The 16,945-nt window shown below is 32.8% G+C and overlaps 1 pseudogene; it reads left to right on the forward strand.

Annotated features, from left to right (window-relative positions):
- Positions 1-9,763: 9,763 nt before the first annotated feature.
- On the forward strand, positions 9,764-10,208 carry LOC141502321 (zinc finger HIT domain-containing protein 1 pseudogene; annotated as a pseudogene).
- Positions 10,209-16,945: the final 6,737 nt, after the last annotated feature.

A 16,945-nucleotide genomic window follows, 5' to 3' on the forward strand; every position in this document is an offset into this window, starting at 1 on the left:
TTAGAAATTCAATCATTATCACAATACATATTGAAAAATATTGTGACAAAATACCACATCCATTCCTAATAAAAACACTAGAGAACATAGGAAGAAATGCATTTTTCCTTAAAATGATAAACAGTATATATCTAAAATCATCAGAAAGCATCATATACATTTGAGATAAATAGAAACATACCTAATGAGATCAGGAATGAAAGAAAAAAGATGCTTGTTACCACCACTATTATTCCATATTGTACTAGAAATATTTGCTCTAGTAAATATGAACAGAAAGGGAAATTAAAGGAATTAGAATAGGTAATGAGAAAAAAAAATCACTCTTTACAGATGAGTTCATATGTCCTAAAAAAAAGTTAGGTACTACAGTGTTTAGAGCATTGGTCCTGGAGTCAGTAGGGCAGGAGTTCAAATTGAATCTCAGACATTTGACACATAGTAGCTGTGTGACTTTGGGTAAGTGACAACACTGATTGCCTTGCACTCAGAACCATCTCTAGTTGTCCTGATGCATGTCTAGCCACTGTATACAGATGGTTCTGGAGGAGAAAGTGTGGCTGATGATATAGCACAGCAAGCCCCTCATTCAAATCAAATTCACATGCTTGACATGGCATCACCTCCTTGATGTCATGGTCTTCTCCGTTAGTGAAGGACAATCATCATCAATCCTAGAGAATCCTCTAAAAATTACTTAAAATGACTAAATATTTTAGCAAAGTTGCAGGATATAAAATAAACCCTTATAGATCATCAGCATTTCTATATATGCCAACAAAGATCCGCAGCAAGAGATAGAAAGAGAAATCTCATTCAAAACAACTGTTTGGGAGTCTTATCTGCCAAGACAGACTCAGTAATTATATGAACATAATTACAAAACATTTTCACACAAATAAAGTCAGATCTAAGCAATTGGAAAAAATGTCAGTTTTTTCTTGGGTAGGCTGAACTAATGTAATTAAAAATGATAATTTTACATAAATTAAATAACTAATTCAAAGCCATACTAATCAGGCTACCAAAATGTAATTTATAGACATAGAAAAAATAGTAATAATTCATCTGAAGTAATAAATGGTCAAGAATATTTAGAGAATTAATGAAAAATGCAAAGGAATGTGACCCAACTGTACCAGTTCTAAAACTATGTCATAATGAGACAGTCATCAAAACTGTTTAGTAATGGCTAAGAAATAAATCAGTGTGTGCAGCCAGGTTGCTCACTTGCCCTGGAGTCAAGAGGAACTGACTTCAAATCTGACCTCAGACACTTAATAACCTAGCTGTGTGACCTTGGGCAAGTCACTTAACCCCAATTGCCTTACCAAAAACAAATCAATGGTATAGATTAGGGACGAAAGAAGTAGCAGAAATGAATAGTAATTTACTATTTGATAAACTTAATGATTTCAACTTTTGAGACTGACAAAAATTGCTGAGAAAACTGGAAAATAGTATGGCAGAAACTAGGCATAGATGAAGGTCTTACATATTATACAAAGTTATGGTCAAAATGAGTACATTATTGGGACATCAAAGAAGATACAATAAACCAATTAGAAGAAGAAAAGGGAATCATTTACATTTTAGATTTCTGAAGAGGAGAATTTATGACTAAAATTAGAGATAGAGAAAATCTTGAAATGCAAAATGGATAATTTCAATTATATTAAAGTTTTTTTGCAAAACATAATCAATATAACTGATGCTAGAAGGAAAGTAGAAAGTTAGAAATCAGTTTTTTACAACCAGTGACTCTCATAGAGTTCTCATTTTTAAATATGGAGAAATGAGTCAAATTTATAAGAGTATCAGTCATTCCCCAATTGATAAATGATCAAAGGATATGAACAGGAAATTTTTGGAAGAAAAATTTAAGTTTTCTATATACATTTGAAAAGCTGTTCTTAGTCACTATCAATTAGAAAAATGTGAATTAAAATAATTCTATGGTAACATTTCACCTCTATTAGAATGATTAATATGACAGAAAGGGAAAGGATAAAGGCTGAAGGGAGTAAGAAAAAACTGGGACGTTAATACATTGTTGATGGACTTATGAACTGATTCAACCATTCTGGAGAACAATTTGGAGTTATGCCCAAAGGGTAATAAAATTGTTTATCCATCGACCCCACAATACCATTGATAATTCTGTATCACAAAGAGATTATTTTTTTGTGGTAGCAAAGAGCTGGAATCTGAAGGGATGCCCATCAATTTGGGAATTGGCTGAGCAATTTGGGACATTTTAATGTAACAAAATATTATTGCTCTATAAGAAACAATGAGCAGGCAGATTTCAGAAAAATCTGGAAATGCTTACATGAACTGATACTGAGTGAAGTGAATAGAATCAGAACGCTGTACACTTTAATAGCAATATCATGCAAAGATCAATCAGCATGGACTTATTTCTCAAAATAAAGACAATTAATTCTAAAATGCTTGTGATGGAAAATTTCTTCCACATTCAGAGAAAGAATTGGATGGAATTTAAATATAGATCAAAGCATATAATCTTCAACTTTTAAATTTTGTCTTTTGCTATTCCCTTCTTTTTAATTTCCTTTTTTGGCTATGATTTTTCTTTCACAGCGTGACCAATATGGAATGTAACACAATTATACATATATAAACTACATCAGAGTGGAGTGAGGGTTAAGGTGAGGGGGAGGAAATAACACCAAAGAATATTGAAAATAATCTCTAAAAATAATTAGAATAATTAATTAAAATTTGAAAAATATATACAGATGCAAATGTTGCAATTCCTCAGCAAGCTTAATGAGACAAAAAGGTTTTATTTTTGCATTTGTATCATCAATATGTTGTATGGTACATTACACATAGAAGTTCAAAAATGTTTGTTTAAGCCAATTGAACTCATTTTTCCTTTTCTACTCATTGAGTAATTTCAGGTATGAAAGGTATGAACACTGATAAGACACATAATTAAATTAAAGGATTTCAAATGAATTTCTACTCTAAATTATCTTAATTACAATTACACTATTATTATTATAAATTGGGCAAAACTTTTTTTTTCCCTTTTGGCTAATATCTAAAACATTTCTAAATGAATGATGAGAGTAACCACAGATTCTACCACTAAAATTATATTTCTACATACACATGCTCATTTTCATTTTCTTTCTGATTTCATTACTTTCTAAACTTAGGTGAAGGGGCATCTAGAAATGAAACAGAACAAATGATGAATAGGTTTCCTTATAAAGGTCAATAGAACCTTCAAAGCTACACTTAGCTGGACACTTATGTTAATCTTTATCTCACCTGACAGTAAAGAGAGAGAAAAAATACCTCTGATATTAACTCAATTCCAATTTAGTAGTCAATTAAAAAATTTCTTCACTAAGAAGTAAGCAGATAAGAAATTAGTATAGAATTCTTGTGCTTCTTCTGAAGAGGGTAGGCACTTCCATTACTCACAATGTTGAATTACAGGAATTTGGCTACCAAGGTCTCCTCCTGGATTGTACTAACAAAGCAAATTGCATGCCTGGTTCCTTTATGAATGGTGCCTCATTATACCCATATAATGTAAAATTGCTCCTCATATCAATATTTTCAATTGCACCTACAGATATATTCTATGGTTTAGCATTTGTTTTAACAAAAAAAAATATTGTTCTGTCTTTTAATCAAGCATTAAAACACACATATACACACACAACTCTAATTATGTCAATAGCTTTTCGACAATTTTTTTTCCTGAGATTCATTTAAAGTACTTTATAGAGAGTTCCTCGTGGTTTGAGATGTGGCTAGGTCTCACACAGAGTTTGGAGGCATGCAAGGACTGTGATAAATCTTGCTAAAGGAAATATCTGACCAAAAAGATTCCAAATCTCCATTAACATTGGAAAATAGATTATCTCTTGATAATTATTACTCCTCCTCCTCTTCTCAATACCAATAATAATAGCTAGCAGTTGTATCATACCTACTATATGCAGACATTGTCTTTGAAGATGCTATCTCATACAAACCTCATAATACCCATTTGAAGTATTACAAATTTACACTTAAAGAAATTGAATCAGAAGGACTTGAAGTGACTTGGTCAAGGTCACACAACTAGTAAATAAAATATTCCTTGGTGCAGTCATCAAAGGTTGCAGTTTTTTAATAAGCATAATGTAGTGGAGGTATCATAGGATCATAGATTTACATCCGAAAAGGATCTTAGTCCCATCACCTCAATTTGCAAAAGAAACTATATTTTAACAATATAGAATAAAGGAACTTAGGTTCAAATATTTCGAACAAGCAAACAATAATAATGATAAAGTAAATTTCATTAAGCATCTAATCTATATAAAGAACTGTTCTAGGAACTAGGAATTCCAAGATAAAAGGGAAAACACTATTTTTTCAGGTACAATAAAACATATACACAGACACACACAAACACACACACACACACACACACACACATACACACAAACAGATCATTTCAGAGGTCAGGTATTAAGAGACGGAAGAATCAGGAAAGGGCCTCCTTTATAAGTTAAGACTTGAGTAGGGTTTAGAAGAATTCTAAAAGTCAAAGGTGAGTTGGAAATGCATTCCAGGCACTGGAGGCTGTTGTGCAAAGGAATAAAAGAGGTAAACGGAGTAGTGTATGTAGAATTAGCAAGAAAGATAGTTTATCCAGGACATAGAGTTTGGGAAAGGGAATGATATATTTAATAAATCGCTTCATTTTTTAGAGAGAGTTTCCTTATCTGAAAAAAAAGAAGGGAATGGACCACTACATGTTTTCCATGCATACTTTAACTATAAAATCTTGTGTTCACTAAAGTGGGGTTGAGGACTCACATTCATATTCCTTATTTTGAAAGAGCTTTGTTTTTCCTAGTAAATAATATGTATTTCACCTTAGCTTCCACAACGTTATTGGAAATTAGTTTTAAGCTTGTATTTCCTATGGCAAACTTAGAAATTTCTTCCGAAGATTTCTGAGTAAAAATAAACTTTCCTTTAATTAGTTTTGATGGTTTTCAAAATCTGTAGATTGGGAGGGGAAAATGCAACAGTATGTGCTTTCCCCAGGATTCAGATAAAGTCAAAGTAAAATGGGAATAGTAGGTTTCAGAGAGTTAGACCTCTGACTGAACTCTAGACACCTAAAATATTATTTAAAATTTAACAGAGGAAGAAATAAATTCTAATGGCCACAATTTGTCCTTCTCATTTTAATAGGTAGATTGGTATAGTGTATAATAAAAGAAAGTGTAATTGTAATATTTTGTTCTGACAAGTGAAAAAGTGAATTCATTTCACTGTTTAGATTTGAATTAACCAGTCAAGGCACCATGTCCTAAACAGTATAATAACAGATAAATGACCCACCTCTCTAATCAGAGTTCACTTAGTGTCAGGAATAGGCAAGCTTAAACGTATCTAGATGTCAATTTTTATGCTTTCTTCCTCCCTTTCCTCAATTCCCTTTACATACACACTTCCCATATAGCAACATTTGGGAAATGATATATTACTATGTCTCTGGTATTCATATTCTGTATTAATCTTCCATTTCACCACACTTTTATTTAAAGTACTTACTTTCAAGTGCTTTGACATAAATTCTGTTGCCCCATTTCACAAGTTAAATGAAAAGACAAATGGAGGTAGAATGTACAGCACTACAGGTGAAAAGCTATTCTTTAATTTCCCAAAGACACTAAATTAGGTCTCAGACTAGTTTGATTCCCCATTATTTTGTTCCATTAACTTGGTTTTAGAGGATACTTTCAAACACCTACACTTGTCAAATCTCCCACAGCCTCCTGATTGTCTCCTTAACAGAAGATGAGAGAAGCAAAATGTCAAGAAGAACAAGGATAATCTTAACCTTATACTACACTGATCAGAACCCTGTTATAAGTAAATGATTGCAAAACTTGTTCACAATAACCTGATGACTCAATCTCCCAGAATGTTAATCTTCTGAGTCAGTACTATGATCAGCAAAAGGATTAAAGTTACATTCATTCATAATGAGCCCCATCATTGAAGGCTGGATCACAATCCATTGATACAAGATGCACAGGATGTGTAATTACTTTAGTAGTTACTTTAATATATTGGAAATTTGGAACAGTTATTCTGCCACTACAATTCCCTCTATTACTTCCATTTATTCTGGAAAACTCAGCAAACTAAATAAAGCTCTTCATTTTCTTTTTTCTCTCTGTTTATATTCACGATAAGACCAACCTAATTACTCTAGCGTTATTGACAGAAACAATCAGTTTTCATAAGTTTGACAATTTGGAAAATACCTTTTTCTTGTCATGATAGTAGAGGAGAAATTATGGGAGCACTTTTTAAAAGAGGCTTTCTTTGTTTCACTCTCTTACCAGGATTATTTTTCCTGAGAATTAAGAAGAAATAAAAAGAAACTAAACCCTTACTCTTGATGAATGTGTTTGTGTGTGTGTGTGTGTATGTGTTTGTGTGTGTGTGTGTATACACAGATATATAATACTTATTTCAAAATAATTTGGTATTTTTGCCATCAGTGAAATGAATAGTTAATTTATTTGTTGGGGGAGGGGGATGAGGACACAACATGATTAATTAGCTTAAAGTATGTGTGCTAAATGCAAATAAAGAAACAGCAGTGCCAAATTATGCATGCTTCACATTCACTGGGGTTGAGCAGGAAAATACAGTCTGGAAACACACAGATTTCTACCAAGTCCTTCTTTTATACACCAGGGACTAATTCTCATTTCAGCCACACAGCATTTTATTTTTATCATTGAAACTGGGAAACAAGCTGGCAAACATTTCTGAATTTTAATTAATCTGTTTTAAAACATTTCCTCACAGCCCACTTTAAACATGTTAATATTAGATGTTTATTTGTCTAAATATACATTACATATCTACACCATCTCAATTTGGTGTCACTGTAATAAGCATCATAACCCATCCCCTCTTAGAGGGAGAAAATATATCTGTTTAAAAATTAAAAAAAAAAAACCCTCCTAATAGGCTGTTTTTTGCACTAAGGTGAACTAAAGGAAAAGGATGGGTGAAGTTAAAGGAAAGAGGATCAAACATATTCTTAATTCTAATCAAACTAATTAAAGTCATTGTCAAAGAGATTTCCAAGTTGGGAAAAAAGGCAAGGCAATGTAGAAAAAGAAAAGAAAAAAAGTCACCTTTTTTACCTCTTTTTCCAGTAACTGTGATGTCTCTCTGGTTCTAAGGTGATATAAAAGTACAGCATATTAATTCTAATTCTAATATCTTTTAAGCCCTAACTCTATTCTGGTGTGTTACACTGCAATTCTTGGTTTATTGCTACTATATAATAATACAAAATTACTATAATTACCATTACCTTTATGCTCTCTTTTGCTTTCTATCTCTGTCTCTCTTTGTCTCTGTCTTTCTCTATCTGTTGGTCTTTCTGTCTTTCAGTTTCTGTATCTTTCTCCTTTCTGTCTTTCTGGCTGTGACTCTGCCTTTCTGTCTCTCTGTCTCTCTCTGTCTCTTCCTGTATCTCTGCATCTCTCTCTCTCTCTCTCTCTCTCTCTCTTTATGTTCTCTGTCTCTCTCTGAGTCTCTTTCCCACACCCTCTACATTCTTCCTTATAGGTTTTAAGGCAAAATAGTTAATAAAAAATATGATTACATAAATGCTATAACGGACATGGCCCCTGATAATTGTGAAAATTTCAGCAGCAGACTATTGATTCCTTGCTTTCTATAGGTCCATGGCTACATTCATTCATCCCAAGTTACAAGGACTTGAAATTTCCAAAGATACACAACTTTCTTTCTAACTCAGGGCAAGTTAGAACCAGAAATCCTCCTTGCCCAGAGTATTAATGGATCTTCTCTTCCACTAAATTAAATTCTTTTATGACACTCAAGAGAGTTGCAGTAGGTAGTGTTTCTAAAAAATCATTTATTTTGTCAGGACAACAGGAGTTAGAGAGTCAAATGGAAATGCAAAAGGCTTATAAAGACATGTGCCAAAGATTCTTAATGCAAAGCATAGGCCTCTTTCTATAATGTCATAATTATCAGCTGGAAACCCTCCATACAAAATGTAAAAATAACCATGTGCCATCTGGTAATTGGTTTTCCAGGCAAATACATATGCAAAAGGGAATCAAGAACTACAACAAAATTGAAAATCCTATGCACAGGAATGTGGCATGACGGCCGGAGTTTTAATAAGCCACTTGCTGTGAAATCAGTTTTACAATCCTGTAGCAAGATAATATACGGTATTATAGGATACACGTCTAAGTGGGAAGGTTCCATTACATTTATGTATTCACACAAAAGCATTTTGTTGAACATTTGCACTCCATGTATTGTGAAGCATCATTTCATGGGAGTATTTACCTGTTTTGAAACTGAAAAGGAGCAAGATTAAGTATTACTATTCTGGTCATTCCCTGACCTCCTTCTTGAAATTCAGGGGCATGTGAAAATCATTATGTTTAGTTTTAGTTATTTTATCTTCATGCTCACCTCCCATTCATCCAACATATAAACTTTCTCTGCCCCCTCCAACCAATTTTTCCAAATTGTGTTCATATGTGCACAATGTTTTATCCCAACTTTTTCATTTGATTGCAAGGATTCTATTATGATTTTTCCATGTGAAAATCTTCTATTGATATGAAATGATTCAATTATATTGGAAAATACATAATTCAATAGCAAAGAGTTTGAACCGTAATAGAAAAGAGTGACTCATTCTTCATGACCTTGAACTTCACCACACCCTGAGATTGACCTTGATTTCTTTCCATTTCCTTTCTTATGATAGTGTGCAAGGGACCAAGAACAAAAGAAAACATATGGATAGAGCCTTATGAATCACTACCATCATGAAGCTCAGAAGTTAATGATTTACAGTATCATGAGCATTAAAAATGACTATATAAAGCATCTTCCTCTGCAGTGTCCAAAGCTTTCATTCTTTTATTCCTCTAGGCAGTAGTTAATTCAAATTAATTATTATCCTATAAAAGCCAAAGATTCAAGTTTATTTTCTAGAGAATGTTAAGGTAAAACCATCCTGATCTACCATTATTTTTTGTTGCACTGACGCCCTGGTGTGGAATTTGTCTCATTTTGAAATCGATGTCAAATAAACAAATACAAATACATATAAACCTACATCTATACCTATAGCTATATCTAGACATGTAGGTACATTTGTATATCTAAATTCATGCATATTATGTATGAGTAAATGTGTGTATGTGCATATGAGTGTGTCTATATGTCTATGAATATGCATTCTGGTCCAGGCACAAGATAGGGATATTTAGACCAAAAGAGACTTGAGTTACTAAATATAATCTAAAACATCTTTGGAAAATCTGGAGGATCTCTAAGAAAAAACAGATTCATTGCAGCAAAGGGTTTATGCAGAAATTAATCCCTTTTCCCATTTTGTACAGATTGTTATATTTTAGCACATTTATATAGCCAACACAGTCTTTGGAGATTTTGAGACCAAGTTGAAGTCAAGACTTCAATGCTTGGATTCTAAGGACAGACCACCACTCATTTTAACCATCACTTGCCTTCTCAGTGGGACTTTTGGGACACATGATAAGATATATGATATTAGCTTTTATTAAGTATTAACTATATTTCAGACACTGTGCTAGGTGATGAAAATACAAAGAAACCTCCCGGCTAGCGACCCTACCTTCTCTGCCGGTGTTTGGGAGCGGGATTGGCTGGAATGGTGGAGAAGAAAGCTTCGGTGCTGTCCCAGGACCCCGGGCAGGGGTGGGTGTTGGACTGGGCGGCCAGGCAGGGCTGGAGGCCCTGGAGAATGACAACTTCCAGGACGACCCCCATGCCGGCCTTCCCCAGCTAGGCAAGAGGCTGCTGCAGTTTGACGATGATGCCTACACTGGAAAGAAGAAGAAAACTAGAGGTGATCATTTTAAACTTCGTTTTTGTAAGAACTTCCAAGCTCTTCTGGAAGAGCAGAAGTTAAGTGTGACAGAAGGCCCTAACTATCTCACAGCCTGTGCAGGGCCCCCTACCCGGCCCCAGCGTCCATTCTGTGCAGTTTGTGGCTTTCCTTCTCCTTATACTTGTGTCAGCAGTGGAGCGAGATACTGTACTGTCTGCTGCCTTGGCACACACCAAGAGACTGGTGTTTGAAGTGGACAGTGTAAGTTTGGGACTTTTCTCCAAGGAAAGAAAATCCTGCCTTGCTCTCTCCCAGAGAGAAACAATGAAACTGTTGGGACATTACAGCTTCCTAGGCAGGACTATTCCTCAATCTCTGTTTCTTTTCTTTTTTTTTTCTTCTTAATATTTTTAGTTTGGTCATTCTGTTACTCAACAGATATCAAAATCATCATTTCCAAATACACAGAAGTCACAAAATATGATTATACATAAAATTCTTATATATACAGCTTGCATTCTTTAAAGGCTACAATAAATGTAACATGTTAATTTAGAGCTATCTTACTTGTCTCTCCTTCTGAACCTTCTTTTGTTCTGTGCATTTAAAAAAATCTTGTAGTGACCCTCTTTCTTCATTTTTGCATGTCTACTGTTAGTTCTCATCTCATTTCCAAAACCCCATTCAAAAAAAAAAAAGCAATCTCTAGTAATAAATAAGCATAGTCAAACAAAACATCCATACTTTTGCCATGTCTAAAAGGATACATTCTCTTAACTCTGTTTCTTTTCCAACAAGGCAGATAAGTACTAGGGAAAAGAGAGTCCCTTCTCCAAGTTCTACCCCCCTGTGAATTTTGCCCCCAGTTTGAATGGGATTAAATCCACAGTCCACTCTATTTGTCTCTAATAAAGCCATTAAAAAAAATACAAAGAAAGGCAAAAATTACATCTGTCTTCAAGGAGGTTACTTTATAATGGAGTAAACAATATAGGAGCAAATTTGATCATACTTATTGCATTAGGATGATAATAGAACATAGAACATTTTGGTGAAGGAAGTTTCATGTAGCAAGCAGTGAGAGAGAAGAAGATTGGATTTTGACCAAGATTTAAATCCAGTTTTACTTACTGCTCATATGAATTGAAGTAAATCATTATTCTCATTGGTAAACAAGTTACATATTAAACTCACTTCTACCTCTTGATTGTATGATCTTTTTTTTTTTTTAGGTTTTTTCAGGGCAAATAGGGTTAAGTGGTTTGCCCAAGGCTACACAGCTAGGTAATTATTAAGTGTCTGAGACCAGATTTGAACCCAGGTACTCCTGACTCCAGGGCCAGTGCTTTATCCACTGCACCACCTAGCCGCCCCTGTATGATCTTTCTTTACTGAAGTTTTCATTCAAAATTAGTTGTAACCTTGTGGCAAGATAATGAATACAGTTTTGAATCTCATATTAAAAAGATTTGAACTCAAATTCCATCATACACAATTGCTAGGTAGATATGTATTGATATGCATGTATACATATAAATACATATACATATTCACACATATTTCTTGGTAATTTCTGTCTGTCTCAATTTTCTAATATGCAAAATCCTAACAATTATCTCACAAAGATATGAAAATATGAATATTAATTAGATAATATTTGTAATGTGCTTTGCAGTCTTAAAATACTTCATAGTGTTTATAAAACACTTTAGTAGTAGTAGTAGTAGTAGTAGTAGTAGTAGTAGTAGCAGTAAATACACTTTTATTTCTCTGAAAGTAGGCAATTGGAATAATTACGCAAATTTAGATTTGATTTCAGGAAATATTTCCAAATGATTTTATTTGCCCTAAATTGAAATGAATTACTTCACAAGTTAGAAAGATTCTTTCTCAGAGGATATCAAATAAATTTTAATAATTTCTTATTAGACATGTAACAGTATTCATTTTTTGTTTGGATCAGACTAGATGATTATTTAAATCTTTTTCAGTTTAAAAATTCTGTGCTTCTTAAATTCTGTGAATATTTTATACCTTCCATTTAGGCATCTTTCAGTAATAATGAGAGCGTACAGAGCTTAACAGTGGCTTGTTTTGCTTTGTCAATTACTACATTCCTATGAATGGAAAAGTACTAATGACCCAAAATGATGAGTGCTAAGGGACCTTCCCTGTTCCACATCCCAGTGATTTCAGCGACCCATCTTAGTGATGGACACAAGCTCTTATGATGAGTCCCCTGAGCCACAGACTTGCCATAAATCTACTGAAAAAAGTAGTAGGTTTCAATCTACCCTTAGACACAAATTTTATTGCATCAATGGGAACACATTTTCAAATTTGTTCCAAAAAGAAAAAGGTAGAATCTTGTACTAAAGAATGAATTCTTTATAATCCCATAATTTTATCCAGAAATTGTAGATGAAGTCTACTGGTGAGGAAATGTATTGTCCTATAATCATATTAAAAAAGATAATATATCATTTATAACTAAATGGGAAACAAGATTAATTTCTTTCATACATCAAGCAAATGCATGTTTTGTGATCACAATATATTGGACACAATATTGATGATTTCAGAATATCAGGAAAAGGAATGTGTCTGTATTTGTCTGTGTTTGTGTTTGTGTGTGTGTGTGTGTGTGTGTGTGTGTGTGTGTGTGTGTGTGTGTGAAGGGGCTCCTTTCTTTCTTAATTGGTTTTATGTATCTCTCTCTACTTTTCCCAAGGGCAAACATGAACTCTGTCAGTGAAAGAACTTGAAATGTCATTAAAGCTATTTCAGAGGGAAAATGAAGTGACAAGGTGAAATAGTGAAGAAAGCAATAAATTTAAGAGTCAGGAAGCCCAGGATTCAAATTCTGATTCAGACACTTACAATAATTGTGGTTCTGAATAAATTATTTAAATTCTCTTCTTGAAGTTCTGGCTCAGCTCTAATTCTGAGTTTTAGAAAAGGAACCCAATATGATAAATATTCATTTTTAATTGTTTAATATACCTCATAATATTAGCTCATTTAGGAGCAGATGCTTCAGCAAAAATCTCATAATTGTTGAAAGAAAAATCAAGTTTGAAAATGTCAAGATTAGGGGCAGCTAGGTAGTGCAGTGAATGGAGCACAGGCCCTGGAGTCAGGAGGACCTGAGTTCAAACTTGGCTCAGTCACTTAATAATTACCTAACTGTGTGACTTTGACATGTAACTCCATTGCCTTGCAAAAAAAAAGAGAAAATGTCAAGATTAGAATTCTAAACTAAGAATAAATACCAGAAGATTTAACTAATAGTGTTTACATTTTTGCAACATATCAAAGATTTGTTCTCATTAAATGGATGACTTTTTAAAAATGTTTTTGTCCAGGCAATTGATTGCATTGGGAAATTCCTAAAAATGCAGTTCTCCAACATTTCCATTTGCAAGAATGCATGAGGCAATAACAAATTAAATGACTCATTCACGGTCACACAGTCTATATATGTCACAGGTAAATCTTGAATCTAAATTGTCCCAACTATGAGGTCAGAATATGCCATGTGCACTTTGAATCTCATTGGTTGAACTATAACCTGAAACTGTGTGCTTGAGTTTCTTCCTGATAATACTGCATTATTTCAAAAGTATGTGCCTTTGTTATTAATGTAAGAATAGTCTTGAAATATGTTTACTATAAAATTTTTATTCATTTTTATTTAAGTATACATATACTTATATATACATCTATGTATATGCATATCTAAATGTGTGTGGTATATGTATGTGTTACAGAGGTGGAATTTGCATCTCACAATCTCATAATAATAGCTCTAGGTACATCTAGATCTCCACCAAAACGAATAAACAAAAGATAGGAAGGAAGAGATGAAGAAAGAAAGCTCATTGAAAATATGTTTCTTATATTTTTCATGTCTCAATAATATTCATGTCTCAAAATATCAATAGATGTTTTATAGCAACTAAAGTTTTGTAGACTGCTTAGAATGTGTACAATTATTATTTCACAAACACCATGGTTTTTTCTTCCTCTTTATACTCCATGGAATTTGAACTGTAATAATCCTTGGAGGTTGATATTGTAGTGTTATTGTTATTATTGTCATTTATAGCTTTGTTGTTGACATTACTGCTAAAATTAGATGGTAATTAAGAATAGTAAGAACCAACAAATATAATTCCCTCTATTTTTTCCAAGAAAAGTTTTTATGACAGAGCAAAGATTATCAATTGAGATAGAAATATTTCACTGCAAAGAGGCATTTCTTTTTGTTTTTACTTTTCTCACAGCTTTGTTATCTTAGAATAAAAAATGATGATGTTGGGAAATTAATTTTCTAATGGTTTTGTTGAAAAAATTTCTTTGTGTGAATGGGTATGTTTTATTTCATAAAATACCAAAAGAATCAAGTCTGTCATTTTCACAACAGGTAAATCACCCAAGAGACACAATAATTTATTTTTTCATTCAGAAGGTCCTATTTAATTATTTAATGACATTGTAAAGTCTATCCGTTTTTTAAATTCTGAGTCAGAAGATGGTCTTTAAAGAAATTGTTGGAATGGGGAAAAATTCTGCTTTGAAACTAGATATTATAAATCATATTGCCTAAGTTATTATATGTCTTCATTCAATAAAGCACAATATTTTCAGTCTTGGAAAATTTCAATTTTATCTGGCATTATGTTATACTCATCATTTCTTTTTTGAGCCTCAGGGTAGCAAAATGAGCTATTAGAACTAGGAGTTAAGGGTAAAATGTTGACTACCTTAAGGGAAAAAATGGTACTAATTCACTGGGTCAAAATCAGGTAACTGAGACAAGTTATTTTATTATCTTTTGTTTTTATATCAATATCTTGTCAATATAGTCCCCTACTTTCCCTCTTAGACCTTATATACAAAGAATAAGAGTGAAAAAAGAGCTCAGTATATTCATTATGTTTTGTGCACATAGTCTTCTGTCTCGATTCAATAAAGGGCAGGTCATTGTCACATTGTTACAAATCTTTGTGAACAAGTTTGGTTATTATATTTTTAGTATATTAACTTTTTTGTTATAATTTCCTTTTACATAATTATATTCTTATTTATCATACTCATGATTTTGCTTAATTCATTTTGAAACAGGTCCTATGTCTTCCTATGTTTTTTAATATTTAGCATATTTATTATTTAATTTGCTGAAATATTTCATTTTGCTCATTTGAACCATTTTGTACCATTTTGCTCATGTTAACTATTTCTTAACCCTATTTGTCTCAGTTCCTTCTCTGTCAAATGAACTGAAAAAGGAAATGGAAAAGCATTATAGTTTCTTTGCCAAGAAAACCATAGATGGAGTCACATATAACTGAAATGACTGAACAACTTGAAAACAGTTATAATTATAATTACTGTATGGATTTTTTGCTTATATTTTGCTAATTGTTGGGTGTTATTGTCTTAACCTACAATTAGAGTTAAAAATTAATATTATAAACAACAAAAAGCAAGGAAAATATTCCTTTCAATTATTTAACCATTAAAAGAAAAATCCTAGAAGTTCAAGGATATATATCAATCTCTTTATAAATGTTCCTCAAATATTTCTGAATATTAATAATGATGTTTCTTGTAATGTTTCTACCAGAAGAACTGTTCTGATATATTTGTGTAATCATGTATATTTTTGTGTTATTTTTTAATGTTGTGAGAAAGAGACATCATTCATTAACTATTTTTATTTATAATTAAAAATCCTGCTTAAATTTATCACTTTCATGAGACATATAATGGTATAGTTCGACACTCGATTAAACTTCTCACCTTTTGTTTCACCACGATATCTCTAGTCTTCCAAAGCAGACAATCAGAGACATTCCTGGGTAAAGATAAGCCACAAGACTGTTCAATAATTGACACTGGGAATCTTCATTTTCATAATCAAAAGAGATGGTGATCTCCCTGAGAGCAAGGAATGTCTTTTACTTCTCTTTGTATCCCAGTACTTAAAACAATGTCTAGAACATAACAAGCACTTAATAAATGTTTGACAACTAACTGACTATTTCATATCTTGTGATTGAATGTGTACGTTTCCTCTCCCTTCTCTTCATAGCTCTTGCTCTGAGACATGTAATTATCTTAACATTACTATTTGAACAAGAGAGTATATGTTATTGGAGAATCCAATAGTTCCACTGACCTCTCATGGCTTCCCAAACCCACTCCTTCCCCCTGCCACCATATGCTTTCTACTCAATTAGAATGCAAGCTCCTGGAGGACAGAGTCTGGCTCACTTTTGTAGTCATATTCTTAATGCTAAGCTCAGATTTTGGCACAAAATTTGCATTGGATAAATTGTTGTTAATTCATTCCTTCATTCAACCACTTCTTATTTAACCTAACATGGATTTTTGGTATTTGAACCATTCTCTAATTTTCTGCCACCAGCTTTCTCTTCTCACCTTTTCTTCTGTAAGAAAGGGAAATAAAAATGTTCTACCCAATAATTCTCAGATACGTGTTGTTTTCAATTAACAAGCAATTATTTAGTACAGAAAGCACTTGTTATCTGAGGATAACTGCCACTGAAAAAAAGACAGTTTAAAATGAATCTATTTAAAATAGGTGTCCAGATTTCAAAGTAAATAATGGGAGGCACTATCCTGAAATGAAATTAAAATTGAGTAAAATAAACTTATTATTTTTTGTTTGACATCCTTCACTTTAGGTGTGAATTTGAAAAGCATAACTTTAAAATGTTGAAAAATTCCATCACAAAGAGTGCTGCTAAATTATTTAAGGGTTTCATCATTTCCCAAGCTCCTTACTCAATTCTTTAATATTCAAAGTATTCCTTTTTCTGTTAACAAATCGGGAAAGTGACCAAGAAAAACACTGATTCAATGAACAATGGTAGCTGGAATGGATGCCTATGTTAAATGGGGAGGAATGTTTGAATAATGATTAATTTTATAAGTGATCAATTCATTAGTAAAAGTTTTCTTGTCATGACTTTT

This window comes from Macrotis lagotis, chromosome X, assembly GCF_037893015.1.
Source record: "Macrotis lagotis isolate mMagLag1 chromosome X, bilby.v1.9.chrom.fasta, whole genome shotgun sequence".
In the NCBI taxonomy this organism is placed as follows: Eukaryota; Metazoa; Chordata; class Mammalia; order Peramelemorphia; family Peramelidae; genus Macrotis; species Macrotis lagotis.